This window comes from Mesocricetus auratus, unplaced genomic scaffold, assembly GCF_017639785.1.
Source record: "Mesocricetus auratus isolate SY011 unplaced genomic scaffold, BCM_Maur_2.0 Super-Scaffold_100009, whole genome shotgun sequence".
Taxonomy (NCBI): Eukaryota; Metazoa; Chordata; class Mammalia; order Rodentia; family Cricetidae; genus Mesocricetus; species Mesocricetus auratus.
The window spans coordinates 27,227,070-27,254,565 of record NW_024429193.1 but is presented as its reverse complement, the minus strand read 5'-3'; the positions used below and the strand labels follow the sequence as shown (position 1 = coordinate 27,254,565).

Genomic DNA, 27,496 nt, shown 5'->3' with positions numbered 1-27,496 from the left:
GTCTCCACAGCACCCCAGATCACTGGCCAGAGAACCGTGCTAATACTTGTCCAAGTGACACGCCTCTGGCACTCTTGAAGCTCTGTATCTCAGGTGAAGGGACTTTTTATTTGAGTCCACAAATTATAGCCTTCGGAAGACTGCCCTTCTCTGTCTTCGTCTGGTTGGGTCAGTGCCTCGGCCTGCTTAGGGTTCTTCTCGTTTTGCTTTTTTAAGATTGTCCGGGGTCCTGTGGGTTGTTTCCAGCTGGCTGTGGGCAATGGCTGCCCCATGCTGGTGGAGTCCAGCTGAACTCCATCATTTGAGCCTCACAGTGACCTCAGGGTGTCTGCAGTTCACCCCTCCCATGGCCCTGCCCTGCAGCAGCTGTGTGGGAACTCAGCTGCCCGCCTTCCCCCTGGGTTAGGTGTCAGCTAGGGTGCTTTCAAAACCAGAGACCTCCACTCCGTGCAGGTGACAGACAGCCCCTGAGAAGGAACCAGTCCTCAGGTTTGCACAAGCTGCCTAAGGAACTGGGAGTTAGCGACTTATTCTCTGTGCCTGTATAGCCCTGTTTTAGAGCCCAGACACACGTGATTTGTATTAGTGTTCATTACGCATATAAAACAGTGTCTCATTATGACACTGTCATACATGTATACAGTATACTTCAAACATACTTCATCACTCTCTCAGTCCCTCCGCATATTTTATCTTCCATTTCCATGTCTTTCAGAAGAACATCTATACTCCATACGTAAGAGAAAATGTGTTCTTTGTCTTTCAGAGTCTGGCTTATTTCGTTTACTAAGATGATCTCCTGTCTCCTCTGGTTTTCCTGCAAATGGTGCAATTTCATTCTTTAGGACTGAGTAATACTCCTTTGTGTATATATGCCGCATTTTCTTCAGTCGTTAATATCACCTGTCTTAATTCCACAATGCGCCGTTGTGAATCACTTCCGAACATGGTTGCTCTCCCTGCGCTCTTCCTTTGATTCCTTTGGGAATACGCCCAGACGTGGCATGGCTGGATTCTATGTGATCCTGTTTTTAGTTTTTCAATGCTAGACCTAGCCTTGTGTGTCCTGATGACAGAAGCTAGTTCCCAGGGGTATCTGCCTAGACAAGCAGCTTGCCCCTGGCCGTGGAGCAGGTAGGAAGGCAGGAGGAAATCTCCACTAGACAGAAAGACTGTTTCCATAACAGCGGTGTGTGAGCGGCTTTGTTCTTCACTGAAGAAACAGCCAAGGGAAATGGGGCTTCAGTTGCTTCAAGAATTTAGGTTGGGAGAATTACTTCAGAGGGCGGGACTAATAAGCATTGGCGTGGCTTATGAAAGGCAAGCACAGAACCTGATTATATAAAGGTTTGAAAATCCAGTGTTTGTCTGAAGCGATTGCAATGGCTCACCTGGAGGGACCCCAGGCTTGGGATGTATCTGCTGCGGGTGCCCTCACCCCTGCCTTCTCACCTTCACCCTCAGGTGCAGCACTCTGACCCTCCAGGTCCTTGAAGAAATTATATTCCTTCCTGACGGGGAGAGTAAGTAGGCCAGCGTAGAGGTTATGCTATGTAACGAGTCTCCTGTTGGTGATTACAGAACTGTCACCCCATTTCAATTACGGCCATTTCTGTTAGGAATGTGTGGTGCCCACAGCCACTGTGAGCTTCCTTTAACTTTGTCTCTGCCTAGCTCTGTGGTGTCTCAGAGATTGGTAGCTGAGCAAATGGTGCTTCCTTCTGCCACACGGTTAGGTGACAAAAGCCCTAAATGCAGATTTCCTTGAGGTGAGCCCTGAAGAGTGTTATGTACACAGGAAGGAATGTAGGGAAAGCCAAATGCGCGTGTGCCAGCAGCCAGATTATGACTTCTCTGGTGTTGATGAGGGGCTGGGGTCACTCTCCTGGCTATTCTGGTACTTTGCTGCATGAGGCTCATAAAAGAATCACAGAATGGGTGGTATTTTTTTTTTTTTTTTGGCTGACAACCTGAAGTTAGATTGGGATCCTAGGTTGCTGAAAGTCTAATAAGATTACAAGAAGTACAACCTAGAGAAAAACAGTTAAGAACACCGGGTCTTACTTGCAGCATTTTGGCTGATGATAAATTAAAAAATGATGTCATTTTTGCGAAGAAAAAAAGATGTAGACTTTGAAATACCATGATTCTTGCTGAATTTTGCCTTTACAACTTCCAGTCCGTTCAGCCTATCCCTTTCCTCCAGAATTTAGAGTCTAAAGCAAAACAAAATACAGGTGCCCAGGGAAATTATAACCAGTAAATGGAGGGAGGCAGGGCGTTCACACCAAGCGTTCACACCAAGGGTTCACACCAACTCAGCACAATTTGGGGCAAAGTTGTCAAGGAAAATTTACAGTTGGTTACCTTGCAGGCAGGTCTGTTGCTTTAGCACCCTTCCACACAAAGGCAGCTTTTGTCCACCAGTTCCGTGGTCTTTCAGAACTAAGAGGTTTTGTGCAGAATGAAAGGGGCCCTTACTGCAGCCACTTCCTCAGTGTCAGTAAGTTTTAGAACTCCATAGACTTGGCGAAGTTCAAACACGAACGGTCCAATGGCCGCTGCCTGCATGCACAGTGTTAAGAGAGGACTTATTGAATGAGATACATTTAATTTTCTTCATAGAAAAGTCTTGTCGGTTCCTTACATCCGAATTGATTAGAGTAGGTATTTCCCAAATCATCAACTTAAAGATTGAAATTGCAGTTTGTCTTGTGATTGGCCAACATAAGTAAGACTCCATGGGTTTCTGGTTTTTATGTGTGTGTGCTCTTTTTGTGGGGGTGGGGGCTTTAAGAGGGAGAAAAAAACCCATGAAGTTGGGAGAGTAGGGATAGGGGTATCTGAGAGGATTCTATTAGGGGAGAGGAGAGAATACGAACAAAATATATTGTATGAAATTCTCAAAAAATAAAGACATAAAAAAGAAACTTGCTAGAAAGTGGCAGTTTGTGGACATATAAACAGTGCTACATAGAACACTAGAAATAAAGTGTTTGACCTGCTTGTCTATGTTGATTTTTAAATGTAGCATTGGGTTAAGTATGGAATATACTTATTTGTAATAGGGTCCACAATGCCTTTAAAAGTAAGAATTCTCTTTTTTTTTCTATTTTAAGAAATAGTGGACTATTAGTGTTGATGTGTTTTGGTCCCTGCGATCTTACGAGGTTCCATGCCATCCTCAAGCTTCCAGATGTGGTGGGTAGGTGTGATCCCAGCAGACTGATTAGCACCTGTACATCTGGAGCCAGGAACAACTTTTTACTTGGTTCCTCCTCCTGTTAATCAGGAGTCATGGGTTTGCAATTTCCCAGAGAAGTCCCTGCCTGGTGGATTCAGAATGCAGATCTCAACTGTGCTTCCTTGATTGAAAAGGGAACAGGTTAGGGGGAGGGGCAGGTCCCAAGCATCTTGGGAGTGAGGAGAGCTCCACCTTGCATCAGTGTCTGAAGAGTCTTCAACCCCAGTGCATGTTAGGGTCCCTTCCCGAATTGGAATCACTTACCCCGTCATTGCCATTTTGCCCTCTTGGCTTGAAAAAGGGTGTGTTTATCCATCAGTTCATTTTGTGTGGTCTGAGTTATAAGGTGCCCCCGCTGGTTTTTCCATATGAAAAACATGGTTTTCATTTGTGGAAACTTATATAATTTTTTTCTCTGTCTCTCTTTTGTGCTGCTTTAAATTAAAAGCAAATGTACCTCCCTCCCCTTCATTCTGGCTTCCCCACCCCCAACCTTTGCATGTTCCAATTACAGAGTTGTGAAAATAAGTCATCTTTGGGCTTTTGTTACTTTAAAACAGCTATCGGTGATGTCAGAGTCGATACTAAAAGCATTAAGAATGCTGCCAGAATGCAGTGCAGCTGCAGTCCAACATGATGCTGGAAATGGGGTTGAGAGCATAAAGGCTTTCCATATTCCCAGGGCGCACAACTGCTCGCGGCCTTGGCTTTGATCTCTTCAAAGGCTGCTGCCTCCTCCTAGATGGAGAGACTTGGCTGCCACTCGCTTACATTGAAAAAAGGCAGAGGTCTCTATTCAGGCAGAAATCAATCACTGTGCAGAAACAATTATGTGTAATTCAACCATCATGAAAACAGGACGAGATTACGGGTTTGTTACCTGAGTGACTGTGTGGGGATGGGGAGCAGAGAACACTGGAGTCCTGCTGACATGCCACATCTCGATGACAATTATAGACATCCAAATGATGTGGCGGGCGGGGGAGGCACGATGACAAATGCTGGTCACGCTGTCCAGCAGAGCATAAAATGAGGTTACAATTGGGAGATAATGTTTGCATATGTAACCGTATTTCAGCACGCTGAACAACTTCAGGGAACAGACCCCTAAAAACTCCCGAGAATGTGTGTGTGCCTGTGTGTGTGTGTGTGTGTGTGAGAGAGAGAGAGAGAGAGAGGAGAGAGAGAGAGAGAGAGAGAGAGAGACTGTAATATCAGCAGAATTAAAGATCAAAATAATCCAAATAATTTAGGATCGTGCCAGATGAGAAGAAAGGATCTCTAGCTTCAGGTTGTTACATTTGCTGATTTGGAGTGTGCTGTGCTGACGGAGATTCTGGAAGCACGATTCTAACCTAGGATGTGGGTCTGTCTTTAGACATTGGGTTCTAGAATTAACGTTTGCTTTGAATCTGCTAATCCGTCTGCTCATCAGCATGAGCCTTTTGGGAACATGGTTTTTGTCGGCTGTACCTCCTTCACTTGTTTTCAAGTGCTGTTTTTCTAAAACAGCCTTCTGAAAAGCCCCTAAATTTCCTTGCATTGTGAAGTAGAAAACCGGCCTTGGAAATAACTTTTTGCCTTCAGTCGAGGTGTACTTAATCTCACAGGCCTGGTACGCAAAACCCTCTAGGTCTTTATTTTTATTTTTGCTTGTTCTTGACTCCTAACAAAGGCGTAGGAGTCACCGCACTCACACTTTGCTGGCTAGCGGACGGGGCGGGCTGGGCGAGGGAGGGGGGCGGCTAGGGGCGGGAGCAGGCAGCCCCAAATCAGATGAAAACCTAGATGGCTGATTATAAGCCCTGGTATTGCTGCTGCGCAGTTTGATACCCAGGCCCTGGCTTTCCTTTTTATGCTGCCCCAGCTTAGACATCAGAGGCGTGAGAGCTGCTTTGAGTTACAGATCTTCAAACAATAAGTCAAAACAACAACAACAATAAAAGAGAAGTCAATCCCCTGGGGTCCCTGGGTGCAGTTATGGAAAGATAAAAGAAAAAAAAAGTAAAGTTGTGTTAAAACAGATACAAGAGCAAAGGAGTAGCTATGCCAGGGAAACACGGAGGGCAAGTCAGAGTCGGAGTGGGCCGTTGTGAGCCAACATCAATGGGTTTTATCTCATCACAAAGTTTGAAGGTTGGTTGCCAGTTGCCTTCAAACTGGATCCAGTCCTGTCCAAGCTGCCCAGAGTGGTGGCTTCAGTAAAGTAGCAAAGTTGCTTTGCCTGTCTTAAATATAACCAACTCAGATTAGATTGCATTTGACCCAATGTATAAAGCTTGTCACCGACTTCAGCAAATTAGAGGTTTTGATGGTCCTTTGGTATTTTGAATATAAGTTGAGAGGAGTACGATTGTGTGTGTGTGTTGAAAGCTGAGGTTTACATGAAAAGTTGGGCAAATCTCAGTAGTGAGTGTCCTTTCTGTGGCCATGTTTCTAATACTGGAAAGTCCCAGGCCTTCTTTTGGGGGTAAGACATCTGTGTTTGTCCTGTTTCTTGTGGCCAATATCAGATATATCTGGAAAGTAACCATCTGAGGCACTTTTGGCCAGCATTTTGATACACGAGCCAGTATGTATTTTGATGAGTCCATTACACACACACACACACACACACACACACACACACATACACACACACCCACACCCACACATACACCCCAAAAGACCCATAGTATAGTCTTCTAAAATGGCAACCATTTTACCTAATAGCTTCTTAGCTAAGATACACTGATGCACATTTCTTTTTTCCTTTCTAAGGGGTCACAGATGGTCCCCAGACTTCATTCTCCTTAGTGAAGAGCAGTGATCTGAGTTACCATGGGCACCAGAGGGGGGGGGCTCTGGCCCCCCACCCATCACTTCAGCTACTGTCCAGCCCACCCCGTGTAAGCTGAGGGAAGTGGTGGCATGTCCCAGCCCTTCGGGCCTTGGGTCTCAGGTTTTACGGTACAAAAGGAAGTCATCTTGGCACCATCGAGCTAGAGGCTGCTATTTAAGGAACTGTGCTCTATATATAACCATAGTTAGTCATTTGAGTAAAGCCATCATAACTTTCATTTGCATAGCTCAGATGATTCACTCTTTTGAAAACTAAATAAACTCAAAGGGAAAACAACCACACACTGTCTGCTGCAACTTTTATTTCCTACTGGGGAGTTAATGAGCAGAAAAGTGACAGTGCCATTTCCATACGTCCCAGGCTTTAAGGGGGGGGGTGATAGCGAATGTACTTTACAGCAAACATTGACACTTTAGCTTAGCTGTGTGTGCCGTGGGCCTGGAGAGAAGAAGTGCGATTATTTCTGGTTTCTCAGTATGAGGCTGTGATAGGGCAATCGGGGACTGTATTTTTAGGTCTTTGTCCTCTGACTCTCCTTCAGGCTGGCTTCAGCCAGCATTTCCACGCCAGTCTCCGTGCCATTTCCTATCCTTAATCCCTTCTTGTTACCCTTCCAGGCTGCTTACAGGATGTTGTTGTAAGTGGCTTCGTGTTGACACGCTAGGAAGGAAGCGCGACAAGGTGGTGTGTCTGGTGCATGCATAGGTGCTGTGGTGCAGCGAGCTCCCTTCTGCCCCGGCTTGGAAACACCTTCAGACCCCTCACATTCTCAGCCCTCAATATTCAGTGGCAAGAGTAGCCAGCTTCCATGATCTGTAGAGAGGTCCTGAACCATCTCCAATGACTGCTAACTCCTTGTTCCAACCAAATTGCTGTGCAGGATAGGTACACTGTCATACGTTCTCACCTCTGAGCGTGTGTGTGTGTGTGTGTGTGTGTGTGTGTGTGTGAGAGAGAGAGAGAGAGAGAGAGAGAGAGAGAGAGAGAGAGAGAGAGAGAGAGAGAGAGATTTCATATATAGATGCAGTATTTAAAGCTCATGAACCAGACCGCCAGCACTCAAATCCCAACTCTACTCCTAGCAGCCTCGGGAGCTTACACAAACTATCTCTATTCCTGTTTCCTTGTCTGTGTAATGGGAGTAGTAGTAGCTACCCACAGGCTACTTAAGGTATAGATTAAGGTGAGAAAAATGCAAACATCCTTGGTACTTAGATCTTAGCAAGTGCAATCCTTGTTGGAAAACACAAGCCAGTTTGCCATGCAATTAAAACCGTTTTGACTTGTGTTAGGTACCTTTTTTTTTTTTAATTTTATAACTTATGTGTATGTGTGTGTGCCCACTTGTCATTATGTGCTCCATGTGTTTGCAGTACTCGCAGGGACCAACAGAGGGAGTTGGGCCTGTGGAACTAGAGTTACTGGTGTTTAGGGGCCACTCAGGATGGGTGCTGGGGGCTAAACCAGAGTCCTCTGCAAGAGCATTACGCGCTCATAACCAATGAGGTATCATACTTTCCAGCCCCATTACTGTTGTTTTCTTTTCTTTTTTCTTGAAATATATTATCATGCATGCTTGATATTTGAGTTTCCACATTTGACCTGCTCCCAGAGTAGAGCCCCAAGGTGAGGTGGCAGATGTGGGATCCCGCATGTGCCATCTAAGCCTGTACTTCTATTGAAGAAGAAAGATCAGATTTTGGTTTTGTGTGCGTAGGGGTTGCATGGTCATGGGAGACGATGGGAACCCTGGAATGTATTAAACTCTTAAGGTTCAGTAATTTGGATTTAGGGAAGCATACCAACTCTTATATTTTCTTCTAGCCCTTTTACTACACCAAGGGGAACTAACTATCTGTTTTAGAGGAAAATAGTTTCAACATCACACAACTATTATATTGTTATGTGTTACGTGTAGTGGGATATATTCTATAAGAAGGTTTTTTTTTAAAGATTTATTTATTACATATACATTGTCCTGCCTACATGCCAGAAGAGGGCACCAGATTGAATTGTAGATGGTTGTGAGCCACCATGTGGTTGCTGGGAATTGAACTCAGGACCCCTGGAAGAGCAGTCAGTGCTCTTAACCTCTGAGCCATCTCTCCAGCCCCCAAGACAAGGTTTTTATGCTGAGTCTACGCATGTGTGATTGACTACATTTGCAACAGTTAAAAGGAAAGCTGTCTTCAGATTTCTAAATCACAGATAAAATAGGTGTTTAGTGTGTAAAACATGTATAGCCTTATCCGGGAGCTGGCAGATGTCACAGCAAAAGGAGGTCAGTAGGTTTTTCACGATCCTCTGAAATGAAATCCTGTCCTGGACCTGAAGCTCAGTGTGTAAGTAGCATCCCATCCTCATCTGTGGAGGGCTCCCCTCATACCCCAGCAGCTCCTGTAGGGGCTCCCTCATACCCCAGCAGCTCCTGTGGGGGCTCCCTCACTCCCAGCAGCTCCTGTGGGGGCTCCCTCACTCCCAGCAGCTCCTGTGGGGGCTCCCTCACTCCCAGCAGCTCCTGTGGGGGGTCCCTCACTCCCCACGAGTTCTGCCCCACGGGTCAGCTGTAGCTTGCTGGGAGCTGCAGGGCTCCCCTCAGGAACCTCACTGTTGCCTTCACTTTTCCTTTTCCTTTTCCTTTTTCTTCTTTTGCCACATCAGACTCCAAATTCAAACTCTTGCTGTGTAAACACAGGCTGGTGTAGTTAAGCTACGATTTGGACCTTCTGTTTTAATGAGAAATCAGCTTTGATGATGTGTATTGTTAGAAAAATAACTCCTGAATTTTTTTCTTTGCCTTTTTAGCTGCAAATTCTGTCCTGTTTTTTGTTGTTGTTGTTGTTTGTGTTTTTAATTCTGCCCTGTTTGGAGAATAGTTGCTAATTAGTTAGGGGAGAGGGACCAGCACAGAGTTTGATCAGTGTTGAAGTCAACTTTGAAGTATTTAAAATAAGAGACGGTTTTTTTCATCAAAATGAGCTTAATGTAAATTAAGCATCATTGTTCTTAGCAAAGGTTGAACCAGAAAAACTCATCATTTTAAAGGGAGATTCAGAGTATTCATTGACAACTTTTTTTTTGAGTAACTGTATACCTCTATGATGACTTCAGAGAAATTACTGAAAATTAATTCCCCTTTGCTCTTGCATGATTGAAGTTGCATCATTATTTTTAAAATTCTACAAACATAGAACGGTTGATAATAAATTTTATTAAAAATTGATAAAAATTAATCATAAATGCTGATGTTTTCTAAACAAAGAAATCTCAATTTGTGAGGGCATATGATCCTAGATTTTCTTTTTTTTTCTTTTTTTATTTCTTGGTTTTTCAAGACAGGATTTCTCTATATTGTTTTGGAGTCAGTCCTGGAACTCACTGTGTAAACCCGGCTGGCCTCGAACTCACAGAGATCCACCTGCCTCTGCCTCCAGAGTGCTGGGATTAAAGGCATGCACCACCAATGCCCAGCTAGATTTTCTTTATTATCCATGAACTCGAAGAATTAAGTTAGTTTCTATACACAACATGTAAACCACAACACTGGACTTATATTGGTTCTGCAATCCTGGAAGAGGCTGAATTCTGGCATTGGATCCTCTGTATTGCAGGTCTTTCCAGATGTGGGCGGGGCATCCAAATCTGGAGTTGTTGCACTTCTGCAAAGGACCCAAGGCGGTCTTATGAAAAGAAAATTTCTGAAGATAGACACTGTTTCCTTAAAACATTTGAGCTGGCATCGTGCTGTGCAGAACATACTTTTTTTTTTTAACAAAACAAAACAAAACCATACTTTGATTTTTAGAATACCTTCTTGAATAGACAGTGGGACTTAATTTTAAAGGTTTGGGAGACTATTCAGTAGAAGGACAAAGTAGAAATTAGTCAGAAAATCGGATATAAAAACCCCAATATCAAATAGAGATTTTAACAAATGGGATTTCTTTGTGAGACACAAGGGTTGGCTTCTATATCAGGAAAAAAAAAAAAGAACTGTGATTCATAACTTAAAACTTTTAATATGATAATCTCAAAATTCCTCTGTATTTAAATGTGGAGTCTGGCCCTGTCCTTCTCCTTTGCCAGGCTTAGCTTTCTTTTCCTACTTGAAATCCAACCTCCAAAGGATTTGCCTCCTTCCCTCAGTGCCCTGACCTTGTGCGGGGCGTCTGTGTTCATTTGACCAGTTTGGCCATTTCATGAGAGATTTTCTCTAAGCTGAGTAAAAGGAAGTCAGCTTCGAGGATTTTTCATTACCCTGTTTGATGTACTGTTCCCATCTGGGCTGGGTTCAGGAAGGGAGCGGAGCCAAAAGGTACAGGTTCCTTGGAGCCAGCCTCCAGGGGATGGGGGGGGGTAGAGCAGAGGAAGGATCAACCATCGAAGAATCCATGCAGGTCAGCCCCTGAAGGCCTGAAGGAGAGGATAATTACCTACACTAGGTGGCTGGAGGAGGCCCACAAGCCTCCGCTTGCCTCAGACCCTCCCCTCCCGCTGGCAGTCCATTGAAGTGTCACTCAGCTGGCTTACTTGAGCCTACCCCTCCCCCTTCCCCGAGTTCCTTCCCAACTGGCCCAGGCTCTCCACAGAGTGGGGGTTGTTGCCTACAGGCCCCTTGCTCAGGCCTGCAAGACAGACACAATCTAGCCTAGCACCCTACCTGCTAGGCTGCATTTTGCCCCAGTGAAGGAAGCTAACTCTCCGCCACCAGAGCCCAGGTTTGGCCAGAACAAGCCTAGGGTCTTTAAATCCTGATGTTCCGATCCCTTCGCTGCTCTGCCTGCCTCCTTATCACCTCTGTTTGGGCTTACTTGTGGCCACCCTGAGCACTTGAGAGTAGATCTGCCTCCTTCCAGGGCAGGGCAGGTATAGAGTGTCCTTCATCCGGAATTTAGAGTTGATGTCGCTGCAGCCTTTAGAATCTTAGTGGTTTCCAGACAACTGGGCGGCTACAGAGGCTTCTCCTCTCCAGCCAAGTGCCACAGTAGCCATGTTAAAGCCCCCCCCCCGTGTCACGTGGTCATTCTTAGCCGTATCTTCTCTCATCAAGTGACCGGTGTCAGCCATGTGGGGCACCTGCATCCTCTACAGTCTTTGAGTAGAGTGTATTCGGCAGCCAGGCTACAAGCAGACACAGGGACAACTGAGCAGAGAGACCTAGTTCAGCTTCAGAGTCCTGGATCTGCCTTTGGCTTTTCGGTGTGGCTCTGAGTAACTTCACTTGCCAGGCTCCAGTTTCCTCCTGTAAAGAGTGATGTCACCATCTTCTTCGTAGAGCAGTGAGTGTAAAGATGAGACACGTGTGTAAGTCGTCAAGCTGCCCAGCACATTATAGTAGCCGCGTACTCTCTCTTGCTTTCCCTATTTTGTAGTAACATAAGGTGATTTGTGCACATGTCTAGACGTTACTAAGATAAGTATATGTCCGTCAGGGTCCTGGGCCTTCTCTTTTCTAAATGGAAGGCTAGTCCTTTGGACGGCTCTCCTAGCCAGTATACACTGGAACTTGAAACACCAAGCTGATTTGGATGAGGTACTGAGTGTGTTCCTAGCTCTCCCTCATGGCCGTGGATTAATTGAGCAGTTGGTAAGTCAGAAGAATGACGGTACAGAGGAACAGCGTGACAGCCACCCCAGCTAGGTGCGACACCCCTAACGGGGAGGAGGAGGTAGGCTGGTTGGTGTTTTCACTGGTGACAGTACAGGAGCCGTCATGGTTCTTCATGTGTAGTCTTGCACTTGAACACATCTGGGAACTGAGGGTTTTAAATTTCATGGTAAAATTCTATACTAATCAGTCTGAACTTATTCATATATTTTCCCACTAATTGTGAGGATCCATATACTTCACTCAAAAAGTAAAAATGTATTTGATAATAGAGTCATGCCCTGAACCCTGCTAGGGGCAATATGTAACAGAAAGTATGCTTGTTACGTGACTTTTCTAAAACTTGAAATTTAAAATTCTGTGATGAATGTCCCCTGTGGGTATCAGGCTAGCAGTTGTGGGCCTGCACTGGGTAGATGGGGATCTTGACAAAACAAATACCAATGACTTCAGGGAGGACTCCCTTAACACATTTGACAATAGAATGAGATGATTTTCCAGTGTAAGAGGTTATGGGCCTACACTGGGCAGATGGGCATTTTGACAAAACAAATACCAGTGTCTCTAAGGAAGACTTTCCCCACAAAATTGACAGTAAAATGGGATGATTTCCCAAGGGGGTGGTGTCCAGGCACAGGCCTTCATGCCGGGGTTGGGAGACCTATGAAACATCCTTAAGGATGGTACCAGAAGAGCTTATTGTGTAGGATGCTAGACCTGCAAAGTCCCTTCCAGCCTTACACTGTTAATCTGAAAAGCAATTTGTTTAGTGTAGGGCGGTAAAGCTCCGAGGAAGGTCACTCTGGAGGACAAGCCCAGGGCACCAAGCCATTGTGAGGATGAGAGCTTAAGCTAAGTACAGGCACCCTGCTGCAGAGAGTGGCCCCCATGGAGGAGCCCACCAACACTTTCCATTCATTACTTCGGTCCCAATATTGTATTGTCATGGTAAAGTTTGAATGGAGGTCTGATGAGCCTCCATTCAAAAGCCCATCTTACTTGGTGTGGGTCTCTTTCAAATGTGGTCTCTGAGTGCCTGGAAGCTGCTTGGGAAGCTCCATCTTGGGTCTTCTGAGAATTCTGTAGGTTGGGAATCTGTCCAGGTCATCCTGATACAGCCTGATTTAGTTAGTAAGCATCATGGACCACTCCGAGGAATCCATGAGTCTCAGAAGAAAGTTTGGGAGACAGGTCAAAACTACTGTATGTCCACTGGGTGGATGGGTGGTAGCAGTAAGCAGCACTCAAAGTATATAGGAGAATGGAAAAGGAGAAAAAGTAAAGTTGGTCCAAGGAGGAGGGGCTTTGGGGAAGTATATCCTTTGAGCAGTGGGTATGGATTGGATTTGAGGGGTCAGGCATAGAATGACATGCCTGGTACAGTGTTAGATCCTATAGGCCAGATGACTCAATTTCACATGGTGTATACACACAGTCAATTCTCCTGGGACCCAAGAACCTTTCCCTATTTCTCCTTGTCATGGACAGGTGCCTCTAGCATGAATTCTAATTGGTATTAATAATAGAAACCCAGAGACAGATCAGAGAAGCAAAGCAACCATCCACTAGAGAGTTCTCCGACTGAAGGGGGGTGATCCACCAAACCTCACACTGCATCTCCAGACTGCATCTGTCCACCGAACCCCAGTCTGCTCCCGACCGAGTTGCTCCTCAGACTGTGTCTGTCCACCAAACTTTAGACTGTGCTCAGCTCCTCCACCTTGTATTTCTCTCTAGTGCTGGGATTAAAGGAGTGGGATCCTAAGTGCTGGGATCACCTTTGTGTGAGCTCTGTTTCTCCCTTAGACTAGAGCAATTTTGTGTAGTTCAGGGTGGCTTTGAATTAACAGAGACCTGTTGCCTCTGTCTCCCGAGTGTTGGGATTAAACATGTGTACCATCATTGCCCAGTTTCTGGTGATTTCTTACAGGTGTCCTGTAGGTGTTCTTGAGTGGTATAAATGAAAATATGTCTACAAAACAGCTCACACTCAGATCAACATTGATCAAGACAGACTTGCTCTATTTCATATTGTTCAAACAGACTTCAATTTTCACTATTCCCTGACTTAAGAAAGTCTGAAGTTCTAGGGGGGAATCCGGGGATTTGTTTTCACTTAGCCAACTGGTGGGGGAAGTCTTGTTGCAATGCTCTGTCAAGACCTGGTATCGTGATTGTGGTCTGATTACACTCTGTGCAGTGGGACCAAACAACACCATACAAAAGCTTCTTTGGACTTGATGTCAAAGGTATTCAGGCAGGCAATGATCACCCAACTCTCTCTGTCTCTCTCGTCTCTCTCTCTCTGTCTCTCTCTGTCTCTCTCTCTCTCTGTATATGTGTGTGTTGCTTCATGTCCGCCTCCTTGGAGCAGGTCCTTCAATTAAACTACACTAGCTGTCCGTCAAGCCCTAGGAATCTACGTGTCACAGCCTTGTCAGTGCTGGGATTACCAGCATGTACCAGCCCTTTCTTCTTTTATAAGCTTGATAATTCTGACCCATGCTTCTAAAATGTCCCCATTAGAAGGGAGAAATTCAATGAGTTATGTTAGCTCATTCTGAAACTCAAAGAACAGTATTATGAGGTAATATTTTTGTGATGTGATCATCAGAACTCAGGATGTTATGGAAGAAAATGAATGAAAACTGGATTGCTGTTCATTCTATAAGCAGTTACTCCTAATATGGCGCAAGAGGGTCTCATTTCTTTCCTAAATAGATACCAGTTGGCATTTGCACTTCAGATACACTAGGTAAATTGTTCAAAGAGCAAGCAGTATGATTAATGTGATTACCCACTAGTGAGCCAACAGATGTGCTGCATCTCTGTTTGTCTAGCCAGCTTTTGCTAACAGATACCATAAGCATATTCTCATGTTACCAAATAATTACAATGGGAGGGTCTGACCTTCTTAGTCAGAAGTATTTTGTTGTTGGAAATTTAAAGTAAAGGAAACAACCACAGGATGTTTGTTTGTTGTTTTGGTAAGTGGAGTGTCCTGGTAGGTGTGTTTTCTGTTGAGAATTTTCTTAGAATTAGAAACAATTGATGTTGACCTGGAGTTGTCTCCCTCTTTTCTATTATTCATGAACTACTGTGATTTTTATTTTTAAAACCTTTTGTTAGGACAAAGCAGGCAAAATTCATGCAATCCATAGGCAGTAACTTGTTTTTACTAGAGATGGTAAGCCTTCCAGGTCCAGAGAACCTATGGTGTAGTGATTTTTTTTCTACTAAAATTACGATTTTCTTTGGAATTGCCGTTTTCTCCCAGCACTAGAGATAGAGAGAGCATGGAAACTGGCCCCTGCTTCTTGGGAGTGGAAAGGGTCTGAGATTTCTGCCTCCTGGTTAATTGCTTGGCTGGCACACACTTTTTATCCAGACTAGGCAATAGATTAACTGCCTCATTTTACAGTAGAAATATCTGGAACTAACCGGAGGTATCATCAGAAAGAAGGGTGAAGGAGACAACTTCTCTATGTGCTTTGCTCCATTTTCTGAAGCAGTAGACTGTATGAAGAAGCTGAGAGAGGGGAGGGGAGGGAGAGAGAGAGAGAGAGAGAGAGAGAGAGAGAGAGAGAGAGAGAGAGAGAGAGAGAGAGAGAGAGAGAGGGACAGGGAGAGAGGGGGGAGGGAGGGAGGGAGAGAGAGAGGGACAGGGAGGGAGGGAGAGAGAGAGAGGGACAGGGAGGGAGAGAGAGAGAGAGGGACAGAGAGGGAGGGAGGGAGAGAGAGAGAGAGAGAGAGAGAGAGAGAGAGAGAGAGAGAGAGAGAGAGAGAGAGAGAGAGAGTAGGAAGGAGAACCAGAAGGAAGGGAAGGTGTCCTGGTTCAGCATTTCATGTCAGGGAAAGACATTCATACTCGTCCTCCCCATTCTAATAAACAGATCACTCTTCATCGTTCATACTTTTCTCGTCTTTGCCAATCAGCATCAATTCTACATAATTTGTGATCTCACTATATTAAGCTTATAATAACTAGCAGGATAACAATGGCTATCCTTTCACTAGATATGGTTGTGGCATCTCAACCCTGTCACTTTGCTTCTGTGGTAGTGGCCACACAAGACACTTCCACTAAGTTACATCTCAAAAGTTCATATTGTAATCCATCAGTTTAGGTCCTGGTTAGCAACTGAGAGGAAAAGGTTTTGATTACTGAGGTTGACACAACTGGATAAAAGGCTTCCTGACATTCCTGCCTGTACCTATGTCAGCTCTTTTTCATGGTTATTAAAAAAAACCTTGTAGCTGGCTTCTTATGTTCCTGTATATATAAAATACTTACAGTTTGTGAAAATTGGCCTCTAAATCCTTAGTGGAAGCAGAAGCACATATTTGAGCATAATTGAGGCTACTGGACTCACAGTAGGACTACACGCCGGAACAAACAATAGCAGTAGCCCCTTCTTCCCCATCAGTCTGAGAGCTTATGTGTTCTTGACTGGAAAGTACAGATCTTCCTTGTAAACTTTGGTGGGGCAAAATCTGGTGAGTGTTAATACAGAGTTATAGTTAGTACCTTTTTACATTTACACTTTTAAATAGAATCTGATACATTTCAGATTATCTCATACATGGATTGCAGTCACCATCTTTAGTAGGTTACATTATTACTAACTTAAGTTCACAGATAAACTGGCTCCTAACTCCTGATGACGGTGAGATTATACAGCCCGACGCACTTACACTATTTATTGTGGGTCAGTTCCCAAATTTTACTAATAAACTGTTTAAAAGGTTCTTAAAAGCTTTATATAGTGATGTTATGCTATTGAGCACATTACTTTTCTGTGAGACCTCAAAGCCATCCACATACCTTTAATATATAAACTGTCGATAAAATTAGCACAGCCCTGGTTATCTTCCATACCGATGTGTTAGCTCATACAATGAGTACTAAAACAGTTAATGCACGAGCATGCTATGTACAAAGGCAGAAAATTGGGGGGGGGGAGACAATAGCATATGAAGAAACACATTTCAAACAACTGCTACCTTATCACTGGCAATGATAATGATATTTTGTTGGCCGGTTGATATTGAACTGAGAACTGTAACAAATGCCAATGAGTTCAGTGCCTCAGCACAGAGAAAATAGTCCCCAGTCTGGGTTGATGTATCAATGCTCTCGGTCAGAAGGAACTAAATCTTCTGTGTAGACAACCCACATCACATTTAACAGGCCAAGGACGACATCTCCCACAGCTTGGTGCCATCGGCATCATTCAAGTACGTTGGACAAGTCAGGCTTGTCTAGGAGCCGTGTCTGGAGATGGAAGCTGTAGGCCTAGTTGCAGGCTCGACTGTGTCAAACCTACAAAACTCCAACATCTAAAATTGTCTTCAAAAGTATTTAGGGGCGAGAAGTGGACCAAAAACGGATGTGAGATTGTGTGTGTGTGTCCTTTATCGGTTCCATCAAGTGTGATTTTTATTGAGTTTCACTAAGAAAAAGTTGAAGTATCTGAATGAGGGGTGACGCTGTAGACTTTGCTGACGTGTTCTGTATGATATGTGGTTCTCAGTCTGTTGTCCTCACGTATGTGAATATCAGGAAGTGAAAGTCTCTGCCCCAGAGGCTTCTTTTAACACACATCGAAGAGAACATCATTACCTCACAGAGATTAGAGTGATAATACTAGATGGTTTTGCTGATGGAGGAGAGTTTTCTTCAATTTTTTAAAATCTACACGAAAATGCATTTTTGTGTATGGTATGTGGGAGTTGTATGTGTGTGTGCATTTGCTTGTGTACGGGTGCCACGTGTTGGATGGAAGCCAGAAGACAACTTTTTTTCTCAATATACACATTTCGATTGCTCCGGGGCCGGCTAGAAAGTAAAGGACACCGAGAGGCCAGTGAACAAGTGAAGTGGGAATCCAGCGGCGTAACCAGACCACTGACGCCAGTGTTCGCTGAATCCAGCGGCATAACCAGACCACTGACACCAGTGTTCGCTGAATCCAGCGGTGTAACCAGACCACTGACGCCAGTGTTCGCTGAATGTGGTGAACCAAGCTTCACTTTGCATCATGCATAGTCCAGGGATGCAGTAGATGCTTAAAAGGCAAAATGAGAAATGAACTGTGCAGAAATCAGAGACCCGCAAGCCTGGGTGGGTACGCAGCCACCATTAGGTAGGGGTGAACTACATAGACATGCTTCGCCAATGAAAGGCAACGGCACGCATCTGTACGGCCTTGAAAGGGAAGAATGTGTTTCCGAGAGTCATAACTACAGCCGACGCTCGGTGAGATCTACTCTCAGAGTTCATACATATTACTGAGGCACAGTGGAAGAGTTCAATCTGGGAACTGACTATAAGGAGTATCCAGTTTGATGGTTGTTAGCACATGGAAAAAAACAATCACAAGTCCTTGTTAGAGGCACTCACCTTCAATGGAGGTCTCAGAGTACCTGCCAATAAACTGATCAGCAATAGACACTCACAGTAAAGTCACAGTAAAAATCACAGCACATAACAGCCACAGTTGGCACATTAGGCTGGGTCAGGGATCACATACAAGTAGCAGCAGAGACACAGATCCCAGGTGAAATTTAAGTGACTACACATTAAATAGTGTAGCTGTATAAAACAGCCACCTAATTCCGAAAAAAAGAATTCATTCTGCGGGGCTGGAGAGATGGCTCAGTGGTTAAGAGCACTGGTTGCTCTTCCAGAGGTTCTGAGTTCAGTTCCCAGCAACCACATGGTGGCTCACAACCATCTATAAGGAGACTGGTACCCATTTCTCACATAAAGTTGTATGTGCAGATAGAGTACTCACATACATAAAACAAATAAATCTTTAAAAAAAATTCATTCTATAGAAGAAAAAATTAAAACTAAAATGGATAGGTTTAATAGCAGACTAGATTTAGGTGGATTCATGAAATAGAATAGAGACTGGAAGATCATAGCCTAAAGGGAGACAAAAGGGAAAATTATGAAAACAGTACTGTGGAAAGTATTAGCAAGTAGGGCAAAACAATCGTAATAGCACCCAATATCATACAAAGGAAAATGTGATTCTGAGATATTACACAGAGAAGAACCTCTGTAAGTGACAGATGTGATTCTGAGATATTACACAGAGAAGAGCCTCTGTAAGTGACAGAACCCCGAGGAAATACAGAGAAATCTACTTTCTAGTAAGGAATTTTAACTTTACTAGTAACTGGTAAGTCACCCAGCCCTCCCTCCCAAAATGTTACCGATGAGATGAGTATGTCAACATGAGTGTGTCTAATCACACACGTTATATGGGCTGTTGTGTGCCAACAGTTCAGAACATGAAACACTGGGCTACAAGCCACATGTTAACAAATGTCAATGAACATGTAATGTTGCATATCAAACGTAACGAGTCGTATTCTCTGATTACGGAGTCATCGATTGAGGAGAAAGCAACCAGAGAAGCCCTTTCTCCACCGAGAAAACTCTGCTGAGGGTCCAAAGAGTCAAAGAAAGCATTCAGGTCCGAATGATAACAGTAAGTTTATGAATCAAGGACATTCCCGGGGAAACGTGCAGCCTTCTGTGCTGCAGTGGCAGCAAGACCAGCGGAAGCGTGTAAATCTGGTATTGCGAAGGGAGCAGCTGAGGCTGGGGGATGGAACGCAGCTCACTGCAGCAGCCTTCCTCCTGGTAGTTACTGGTCCGCACTCATGGCCATACTGGAGGTTTCAAGACCTTGTACAGAAAATGTTATCCATGTCCACGGAACGGGTGGCCTAGAAGGAAGAGAAAGGACGGAAAAGCTCTGCCCAGAGTATAGTGCAATCGGCTCATGCTTTGCGATCTCTGTCCCTTTTGTCAACACGGGGAAAGCCCCAACAAAGCCAAGTTTTTATTCTTTCCGTTTTGGTATGTGTGGTGTGTGTGTGTGGGGGGGGGTGTTGTTGTGTGTATACTTGTGTGGTGTATTTGTGTGCTGTGTGTATGCTTGTGTGGCGTGTATGTTTGTGTGGTGTGTGTATACTTGTGTGGTGTGTGTGTGTATTTGTGTGTTGTGTGTGTTTGTGTGGTGTGTGTGGTGTATTTGTGTGCTGTGTGTATGCTTGTGTGGTTGTGTATGTGTGTGGTGTATTTGTGTGCTGTGTGTATGTTTGTCTAGTGTGTGTGGTGTATTTGTGTGCTGTGTGTATGTTTGTCTAGTGTGTGTGGTGTATTTGTGTGCTGTGTGTATGCTTGTGTGGCGTGTATGTTTGTGTGGTGTGTGTATGCTTGTGTGGTGTGTGTATTTGTGTATTGTGTGTGTTTGTGTGGTGTGTGTGGTGTATTTGTGTGCTGTGTGTATGCTTGTGTGGTTGTGTGTGTGTGTGGTGTATTTGTGTGCTGTGTGTATGTTTGTGTGGTGTGTATGTGTGTGTGTTTGTGTGGTGTGTATGTGTGTGCTTGTGTGGTGTAGGTCTGTTGCTAGGGATCGAATGCAGAGCCTCTCTGTGCCCCTCATGTACTAGGCAAGTGCTCTTAGCAATGAGACTGTCCCTCAGGCCTCAGCCTGGTCAGTACGAGCAGGCCCACTCTGGGACACACATTCTCTAAGTCAGCTTGCTCTCTGAACTTCTGGGATCCCCTGAGACAGTTTGAGAGGGTCCATGAGATCAAAGCTAGCTTCACAATAATCAGTTGTCATCTTTTCTCCTTCCATCTGCAGTGTTGACATTTTGTACTGGCGTTAGAGAGCAACGAAGCCAGGCGGTGCTGGAGCATGTCCGCCTTTGATCCCAGCACTGGAGAGGCAGAGGCAGGGAATCTCTGTGAGCTTGAGGCCAGCCTGGTCTACACAGTGAGTTCCAGGACAGCCAGGGCAATAGAGAAATCTTAAAAAAAAAAAAAAAAAAAAAGCAACGATTGGCCAAACTGCTGTTGTCTGAGGACCGATTGTGACAGGGCCCCCAACTGTGAGGACACTAGTGGATTCTAGTGAATTCTGTATCACTATGGACTCTCAGCTTTCAAAACAAAGTTACGCGTAAAGTACCATTGCAGGTAGGAAAGAGCCACCATTGTCTGGGGGAAAACACATGCATGGACCTGACTTTGTGCTTTGTAAAGCAATTGACAGGGCAACATATGGATATTCAGTTGTTTAGTAGACTTTCTTAACTAAATGAAAGGAATCTGTCGCTTTAAAGGATGCAATTATCACCAAGTATAAAATCCCAGCTACAGAGCACAAATTTAGCAAGTGACTTCTAACACAAAGACTAGATTTTCTCTGTAGTGTGTGGTGCTCTGTGGCCTGACATTTGGGCCCCTGTCCTGTGTGGGGGAGCTGCCTACCGCTAGACAAGACTTCAGTCACACCCTTCCTCTTGGCTGCTAGACCTCGGGATCCTACAAAACACAGTTACAGAGGTTAGAGTAAGCCAGAGAAGCATCATCTTGCCACATAGTCTTACACTCCAGAAAGGAAGAGGAAAGAAACCGTTAGTAATATTAAGCCTCTTCAGAGCAAACTTGACGTAGATAACATGCTTGGAAGGCAAAGCCGTTCAAGCAACCCCCACTGGAAATGTTTGTGGCCCCCACCTTTGGTGTGAGTTACCGGAGTATCACCGATCAGAAAGCCCATGCCACGACGCCCTGGCTCTTTGACAAAGATATACGGCTGTCATGATTTTGCAGAAAATCTGGGTTTGAGGAAAAAGATAGTTACAGATTTTTGCATCAATCAAAAGTAAAGCTCGAGAAGGGATAAGAGGGACCAACAGACAGGTGAAACATAGCCCAGAAAACAGGTCTGGTGGGTGGTTGAGCTTTGCAGTGTCTCATTAAAGAAAATGAGTCAAGATTGATCTAATTAACTACACAGATTGAGCTGCATCCTCCCCGCAGAGCAGGTGGCCGTGGCCTTCTCTAGCCTGTCCCAGCTGTTTGCTTAAACTGTTTGCATGAGTCACTCTGAGCCTTTAAAAAATAAGTAAACAAACTGCTTGAAATCTTCATCATCTACCTGCTAATCACCTAGAAGAGGCTGTGTAATTATACACAGCTCCCCCCCTCCCCGGAGGCCCCCCTCCCAATTCCGGCCTCTGCCGCCCTGAGGTGTCCTCCCAGGGCTGGTCACTTACCGGATGAGTGTGTTGTCTTTGTGCAAGTTGGTTCAGCTGTGGGCACTGGCCATGGCGGCTCCCTTTCAGTTGGCACCCTGGCTGTTCCCAGATCCCATATCCTATAAAAGCACAAGGAGGCTGATTGCAGGCTGATTGGAGTTGAGAATCCCGATGCCACTCTTGAGCAGATTAAAAAAACAAAACAAACAAAGCAAAACCGGAGAGCTGTGAAATGACGACTAGAGCTGAAAGCGTGGGTTCCTTGCCACCTAATCCAACAGGAAAGCCTATTGAGTTTATCTTGTAAAAACAACCATTCCTTCTTACGCTTGATCAGAGCATGGCTTTGAGAGCATGGGCTTCGATGAGAGCCAGATTGGGTCTGATTCCTTCTTGTCACTAACCACGGGGTCTGAGGCGACCTGTTTCATTTTTGCAGGGCTCATTGCCCCCCCCCCCCAAAAAAAAACCCAGGGAGAGGGCAGTGATGGCCTTCTCACTAGGCTGCCAGTAGGATTAGACATTTGTTGCTCAGTGGGTGCTTGGCTCATGGTACCCCAAATGGCAGTAATTGTAGGTCTTTCATCCACTAATATGAAGTTGTGTTTCCCAAGTGCTGATTAGGTCTTGATGTCTTCCCAAGCCTTGGTTCCCTGATCTCTAAAATGGGGAGTTGGTAGGCAAGCCAGCGCTAAGCGGTTTTATTTTTTTCTTCTTCCTTGCTGTCCTTTTCTGGTAAGACTGAGTCAACCTCCCAGGACCTTGTGTGGCTACCTAGAGGAGTGTCCTTCCTTCACAGGCCTGCGGTCCCCTCCCTGCTCTTCCTCCCCTTGTCTGAGCAGCTTCCCCCCACCAGTTACCGCTCTGCATCAAAGCCCTGGGAAGGGTCCGGCCTTCCTGGAGTTCCTGGAGTGACCCTGGGCTGGCTGCTCGAATGGCCCCTCCCTCACCTCGCTCTGAGCTGGCCACTCCTGCTCCGAGGGAGAGGCACTGGGGAGATCTGCTTGGGGTCTGCGTCAAAAGCCCTGTTATGCTTTTGTTTTCTTTTGGGACAGTCAGATCATATTGTAAAGATGATAAAAAAAATCAAACAATGCAACCATCAAAAATAGATAATAGAATACATAGTCAAGGGAAAAGAGGTATAATACAATACCAGATCACAAAGTAGTATTGCAGTGTTGTGTTTTCTTTTATTTTTGCAGTCAGGTCCTGCTGGGGGCTCTTCAGCCTCAATCACTCAGGTAGCTGAGATCACAAGCATACAAATGCACACCCCACCCAGCCTCACAATTCTGTTTTGTTTTGTTGTTTTGATTGCATGTATGGAGTTATGACAAAGAAAGACGTTTCTCTCTATTGAAGCTGTTTTTCCTCAGCAAAGTGCCATGATTTTTTTTAATTTGGGTTTTCAATGTGTCTTACACGGGTTAAGAAGAAAGAGCTGAATTTTCATTTTTAAAGAAAAAAAAACAAATAGTCTGAGGGTGGAAATTTTCACTTCTTCAGAGAAAAGAGGATGCGGGCCTGTGAGTTGTGCAGGGGTGTTTCGAACTGAGGGCACCTGTGCACACAGGCTCGTACCTTGGGGGTTTGTGGGCTTGGAGCTGTGGTATGTAGCACCTCCCTTCCTTTGTGAAGCCCCGAGGGCTCTGCGTTCAGGTTCATGATCTACAGGGCTCTGTGTGGTGAGGCGTCGCCCTCACTTCAGAAACTCAGCCACAGTGAGGTGATCATAGCTCAGGGCGACACAACCTTCAAGAAGGGAAGCTGAGGACTCAGGCCCAGTTACACTGATCCCAGAGTCTACATGGCTTCCCCCACAGTTACCCGTGCACCCTAACAGCAGAGAGTTTTCAAGTTTGATTTTTCTTTGAATGATTTATTTATTTAATGTGCACTGCTGTTCTGCCTGTATGTCTTCTGTGTGAGAATGTCAGATCCCCTGGAACTGGAGTTACAGACAGTTGCAAGCTCTCGTGTGGGTGCTGGGAATTGAACCCCGGTCCTCTGGAAGAGCAGCCAGTGCTCTCTACCACTGAGCCGTCTCTACAGACCCCAGGGTAGAGATTAATCGGGATACCAAGCTCAAATACAATTATGAGCCCACAAAGGCCTCTTTGGACCCTTTTTACTTATTCTGTGTTGTGTCAGCTGGGTCTTTTTTCTGGGTCCCCTGGCCTCTTTACTCTTCAGGTCCCAATCCAGTCCCCACAGCCACCCCTGCTGCTAGATTCTGTCTCTATTTTTCGTTAAGGAAATAGAAAAAAAAAACCTTCATATTGCTTTTAACTTACATGCTGCCTTTTCTTCTTTGTCTTGTGAATGGGATTGAAAAAAAAACAAAAACAAAGATTTTGGGGTCCAGGGCTGAATCTTTTTACAGCTGAAAATAGAACAAATGGACTTTCTGCTTGGATCTTTGGTTTTTGTTCCGAGCCTGGTGACGCTGGGTGGGGGTGTGGAGGGCCTCCGGCCAACCAGCCTCTTGCCCTCACCCCGGCCCTGCCCGGTGCTGCCAGCAAGCTCCTTGCTTGACCCACCCTTTGCTTTGAAAGAGTACCAGAAAATTACTTAAGGGGGACTGGTATTTTGACAGCCCTGGAAGCCATCTTGGGTCTGGGGTGCTCACGGTGTGCAGCAAAACAGGATGTTTGGGGCGGGCCTTCCTGCGGGCTGGGCTGGGGGTTGTGGCAGGATGGGTGCCCAACTCTGCCCCTCGCTTCCCTCACCCCCTCACCAATCCGTTTTCTTTGTGCCTGCACTTGTCACCCTGGGACCCGTGTGGCTTTCCTCCCCAGCATATGCTCAATAGCCACACCTCTTGCCACCTCCACGTGGGTCTCATCCGTCTCTGTCACAACACCGACGTGCAGATTTTGTATGCCAGCACCTTTCTGGCTGCTCCCGTGTTCTGCCCCGCCATCTTTCTTCCCTCTCCAGTCTTACTCTTCAAGAATAAGGAAAACAGTCTAGGCCGAGTCTATGTGCGGGCCGCCCCATCTTCTCTTCCCAGCAGGTCTGTGAAGACTTCAGCACCCTACCAGCCTGCTGGGTGCTTGTTGACTGAGTCCTTTGATCAGTCTGTGGCTGCTCTCCATTTATTAAATGCAACCCTTAGGAAGTTCCACAGCTTTAGACATGTGCATGGGAGAAACGGGAATTGAAGGCAGAGGTGGGACATCTCATCCACCTGACACATCTCAGAAGGAAGTTTCTTGTTGGCTCTTACTGGGTCACTGTCCGTTCCGTTAGGGTCACTGTCACTTCTGTTGGACCCTTTGGAAGTGGGGAGGGGAGCTGATTATCCCTCAGATTCTGGGGTGCTCCAAGGAGGTTACTGTTTCTAATTTGACCTAGTTTGTTGGTCACTTTCCTCCACGAAGAACCCTTGTCTTCTTTCAAATTCATGGAAAGGTCTTACATTGCTACCCGGAGTCTGAACAAATCTCAGAGCTGCTACGGCGATGGGACCCATCCAAGTTGGCAATAACACAGAAGACGGTCCTTGCTTGCCTCTCGATTGCCGTGATGAAACACTGACAAAAACCGGCTTGGAGAGGAAAGGGTTTATTATAAATTGCCAGGAAGAAACCACAGCAGAAACCATGGAGGAACACAGCTTGCTGGCTTGTCTCTCCATGGTTTGCTCAGCCTGCTTTCTCACACAACCCAGAACCACTACCTGCTGCGGGTGGCAGCAGCCACAGGGGGCTGGGCCCGCCCACATCAGTCGTTAATCAAGAAAATGCCCCGAAGGACACAGCCACAGCCACTCGGATGGAGATAGCTCCTTCACTGAGGTTCCTCTTCCCAGGTGACAATAAAAACTAAGAAGTGCAGATAGCCATGCCATTACCGAGCACTGGCTAAGGACTGTGGATGTTATGAGTATTTGTTTTTGCATTTATTGTTCTATTTAGTCATTTATTTAGAAACAGTGTCTCACTGTAGAGCACTAGCTGACCTGAAACTCAGGATGATGACCAGGCTGGCCTTGAACTCACAGAGTGTCTGCTCTCTCTTGCATCTGTTCCCAAGTGCCAAGATTAAAGGTGTGAGCCACTAATGTATCACTTACTGTAATAACATAGACACCATCCTGTCCATTTACAGTTGAAGAAGCAGAGTTAAGCAAGTAGACAGGGGTTCCAAAGGAAGCCAGTCACACAGCCACTGCAGGAGCCTTGCTGGGGGAGAGGGCTTGGAAGGAGCTGGGGTGACAGTCACCAAAGGCCGGGAAGTGTTTTCAGGAGGGTAAAGAAACAGTGCTTGTGTTGGTCATTTCTGTCACAGAAGTTCCATCTCGAAGACAAGTGTGTCCCTGGGGGCAAAGGAATGCTATTGTCCCGTGAAGACAGAGAAGGCCTGGAGTGTGGGGTGCTTAAAGGAGATTCTAGTTTTAGAGGAATGAGCGCAAAATCACAAGAGGCATCCCCCTTAGAAAGTGAAAGTGTGCAGGGTAGGACTTGCAGCTGAGTGGCTTCTGTCGTTGCACTAGGAACAGCAGCAACAACAACAAAAACACGCACGCGCGCGCACGCACACGCACACACACACGCGCACACACACACACACACACGCACACACACACACGCACACACACACACACACGCACGCAAACTTAGTGCTCAAGTATTGTTTGGCAGCTGTTAGTTTTCTACCTGGACAACTTTAGCTCACAGAGTCACAGCACACACACACCCCCATCCCCCACCGCTGCTACTGGATCTTGCTGAGGAGAAGCTTTGGAATGGAAGAACCTTTTTTTGGTGGGAATCCTCATTACTTTCCCTTTCACACCCCTCCCCCTCCAGCTTTTAAAAGTGATAATTGCTTGAAAGCAATTTGTATTGGTGAAGCTCCGGTGACTCTCAGAGGAGTAGTGTTGTCCACTGGTGGCTTCTGTTTAATTATGGGGGTGTGAGGACTGTGGCAGCTGGCCCCCCAACCAAGCCAAGAGCCTGGTTCTCCATGAGGGGAAAATAACTTCCCTGGTTTTGTAAGTAACAACAGGAAGCCATGGTTGGGAGCTCAGAGAAACCTGAATGTCTGAGCGTTGCCTGCTAGATTAAAGTGTGGATCAGCCCAGCACAGCTGAGACATCTGCGGCCTGCTGGCCCTGGTCTTGACATTTCACACACCTTTACTTTGAGGCCGACACAGCGCCGCCGTCTGCAGCAGTGTCGGATGAGGGGCGTGCATTTACCATGTGCAGCAGTGTCGGATGAGGGGCGTGCATTTACCATGTGCCCTCCACACAGCCCACCCGGTTGCCCCAGCTCTCCCCCTGTTTTCCAACTGAGGGAAAATGATGATGGACCGACTTGCCAGAGGCCACTGCTTCCACGTGGCGTCGGTGACACTCAGACTTATAGCAGAGTGGCGGTGGACTCCATGTGTCCTGTCTTGGAAGACAAGATGCCCCTCTAGAGTTTCAGAAGCCTTTCTAAGCGGTACAGTCCTTGGGAAATCACCACTTTTTGCCTGTTGATAATGGAGACAAATGGAGTCCCAAGAGTTGCCCAAGGCTCCAATGCCAAGGCCTCATGAGTGGTCCCACTCGGAGCACATCTCTCCTCCTGCTCTTATAGTTTGGTTCTTCCACACAGGCGCTCATGCAGATGCACCTACAGGCTGCTTAGATGGAGATAAACAGATTTAACAAGTTGCCCCTCTGTCTACCAAGGTCCTCTGTTAACAAGACAGGATGCCCAGATAGAAATGTCTA

General features: G+C 45.7%; 1 protein-coding gene and 1 long non-coding RNA gene across 9 annotated transcripts in view; one reads left to right on the top strand and one right to left on the bottom strand.

Moving 5' to 3' along the window:
- The window catches only part of Lef1 (lymphoid enhancer binding factor 1), a 109,581-nt gene that overhangs the window by 21,435 nt on the left and 60,650 nt on the right, over window positions 1-27,496 (top strand). The window lies entirely within an intron of this gene.
- Window positions 9,553-11,062, bottom strand: LOC121142327. Of its 2 annotated transcripts, none has more exons than XR_005879318.1 (3): window positions 10,747-11,062; window positions 10,344-10,499; window positions 9,553-9,745 (listed from the first exon to the last, which is right to left on the bottom strand). It is a non-coding gene; the product is annotated as an uncharacterized LOC121142327 (long non-coding RNA). The 2 variants fall into 2 exon arrangements; XR_005879319.1 differs by having other exon boundaries at window positions 10,898-11,061.